Source organism: Pyrus communis, chromosome 9 (assembly GCF_963583255.1).
Source record: "Pyrus communis chromosome 9, drPyrComm1.1, whole genome shotgun sequence".
In the NCBI taxonomy this organism is placed as follows: domain Eukaryota; kingdom Viridiplantae; phylum Streptophyta; class Magnoliopsida; order Rosales; family Rosaceae; genus Pyrus; species Pyrus communis.
This window is the reverse complement of record NC_084811.1, coordinates 23,758,471-23,761,875: the sequence shown is the minus strand read 5'-3', so window position 1 is coordinate 23,761,875 and position 3,405 is coordinate 23,758,471.

Genomic DNA, 3,405 nt, shown 5'->3' with positions numbered 1-3,405 from the left:
TAACTCTGGACGGAGTTCGGTGGAAGGTTAATATACCAAGCAAAGGCTGAACCCGTTAGTGAGAAGTTGAATAGCCGTAGTTTATGAAAGTCGCTATTAACGTCTCCACATTGTGCAGTGAACCGGGCTACATGTTCTAGTGAAGATAAAGACGATTCTCCGACGAAAAGACTGAAGTCCGGGATCTTGAAGCCTTTAAGATATTCAAAATTTTCTACATAAACCAGGTACGGATGGATAAACTTTGGGAACTTAGGCCCTTTTTTTAAGGCCGAATCGATCAGTTTTTAGACCTCAGTCATATTAACGGATGTTGCTTCCACTCCCTGGTCAGGTCCATCAAATCTAATGCTTGATTCGTCTCTTTTTCTTAAGTTAATTGGTTGGAGCTGCGCAGATTCCTTCTCGGGTTGTAATGGAACATTCTTAAGGGGAAGCTATCGAGGTTGGCCGACATGGCCATCTTCGAAGGCTTTACTGACCAATAGTTCAAGCAACCTGGTCTGTGTATCACTATTACTTTGTATTACTTCAAGCAAATTATTCATTTTCTGGCCAATCGACTGCTCGACCTGCTGAGATTGTTCATCCAGTCGTCTTCGAAGAAACGACCTAGTTGGCGAATCAGAACCTTCCCCTCTTCATCACAATCTTCCATTATTCCTTCGACGAAAATGTCTGCCGTTTGGTTAGGAATTTCTGGGTTATGAAGCTGTCCGCCGAGACAAATTTTCTTCTCTTGGTGTGTCGTACTTGTAGCCTCGGGTGGCCCAACAATGAGGGGATTTTGTGCCTGAGACAAATCTTGTCCAGGGCCTTGTACTGGTAAGTCAGTTGTTAACTTTCCCATGATTGTTTTCTTCTTTACTGACTGTGTCTCAATGGTTATGAACTCCGAAGGTCTAGCACAATGTCCTACTGGGCATGCCAAAATGTTGACCCTAAAAATTACAAAACCTACATGACACGCAGGCCGAGTAACTAATAAGCTAACTACGTCTTTCGGTTGAATGCGGGGCGTGCCAACTCGTCAGCCGAGGAGCAAAATTTGTTGATGTTGCGTTGAGCGCGTTGTTGACTTCTTTATCTTGCGACTACGGCCGAGGAAGGAACAAATCTCGGCCTTTGGATTCTCGGGCCTGAAGACAAGGCTGCTGGTTCTGCGAAGTTCACGAATCATCGGCGTTGGATTCGGTCACGATGATTATATTCGTGAGAGTATAAACACATTGAATCGACACCAGACTATATGGACACAAATATTCAAAGGTGATGTATGTCTTGATGGTAAATATGGTTCGGCCATCAGAATGCCGAACTCTGAAACTTACTTGTGAGTATCCAATCATAAAATCACTCGGCGTTCAATGCGCCAAATGTCGTAACTCGTAACACCTTACTTCGTCGAGAATGCTAATAAGATGACCTCTGCCAATAAGGATTTGGAAACCCTTCTCGATCGAGACTTGGATAGGTAATCAATCAGCCTCGACGCAGTGCTATTTATCCAAACTGAATGTGCTTCACGGTCGGCTGATTCTACGGTGACAGTGCTGTTTATCCAAACTGAAGATGTTCGCTAGTTGTCTTCACATTGCTGTTTATCCAAACTGAATGTGTGTTGGCGGAAAAAGAAAAAAAAAATCTCAAGTTGTTTGAGAGCATTGGACAGGGCAATTGTGTGTTGAGTTGGAGATCCTTGATTGTTGTATGATGTCTTGTATTTATAGCAACAAATCCTCCTTGAGATCGAGTTAAAACCATATCTGGATTAGGACTTCTTGTTCTGATCCAACTCTACCTTGACCAATCCTACTCCTATTAGGACTTTGAACTCACCTTTTTTGAGGTCATATTCAATACTGGTCGAGAATCCATATTGCACTAGGACCACTTATCGTATTAGGACTTCTTTGACCCCCCTGCTTATCCGAACTATTCCTCCTTGTGATAGGACTCGACCACCTTTACTGAACGGCTCGAAACTGTCAGGCAGCCCACATAATACACTCGGAAAAGCTTCGAACCTACGCTTGGCCCAATAACATTTTGGGCCCAAACAATATTTTATTCTAGGTTCGAGTTTCTAATGACTGATCACCTTTAGGAATTTTGCATCTAGAGATTTAGATAAATTTATGAGGATGGCCAATATCAATTAGGTTTATTGGAACTAAGATTAAGAAGAGTAGACAAACTAGTGAAGATGACCAATATCAAGCTAGTCCTACTTGGTTAACATGATTCTTCTATGCTTAATGAGTTTTTATGTGTTTAATTGTATGCCTAACCAATAGGATATAATTATCATGTAGAGATACAAGAGTTGATGCCTGACTACGAATTAATTCATACCTTAGAAAGAACAACCTTTAACACTGGCATGGTAATTGGATAGTAATTGGCTCTAGAAAAAGTAAATAGGATTGTTGTTGGTGGATTCATAACCTTAGGCTTTCTTATGTCGTGTGTTTGTTTTAGTTAATTGTCTTTTATTGTTAATTATAGTCTTAATCAATTATTCAATTCAATCTATATATCCTTTCTTTGTTTAATTAATTCTAGCGTGATTATTTGGTTAAATTGGTGTTAAAGCAATCCCTGTGAGATCAACCTCGTATTTGCATATATTACTACAATTGATTCGTGCGCTTGCGAGTTTAATTTAGTTTAAATTAATCTATTATTTAGGTTACTTTAAATATACATCAAGCTTTTGGCATCGCTACTGACACATGAGTTGAATGATTTGTATAAAAAAATATTCGAAAATTAAAAGATCGAATAAGGATACATGACGCAATGTGAATAGCAAAAAAATTATAAAAATTCTAAGCGGAGATTATTAATGGATAATGACATGTGGCGCGACAAGAATGGTTGAAAATTTCACCAAAAAATTGAAGTGATAATGTCGCATAAAGTATATGATAAGACCAACAAAGCATAAATAATAAAAACATATATTTGTAAATAATAATATCCCCTCAGATTTTTGTTAAGATTCTTGATCATTCATGTAGTGCCACATGTCATTATTTATTAGCCTATCTATGAGAAATTTTTTATTGTGACAAGAATACGGGTGGTACACCACATGTTTTTATGTAAATAGTGGAAAATTTTACTTTTTAAGTTATTAACTTTTTAACACATATATCACATTATTTGTATAGTGATATATGGTGTACCACCTCGTGTGACAGTCATATTAAAAAATCTCTCCTTATCTTTTGAGATTTTTATTAAGATATTCAACCATTCATGCAATGACACGTGTCCTTATCCAATGTTTATGATTTCTTGTTTTTCCCCATAAAAACCCTCCAGATGCTCACACCAAGCCGCACCTCCTCTCCATCCTCCCTACTCATACCGCTCTCACTCTCCGCAATTCTCCCCTAT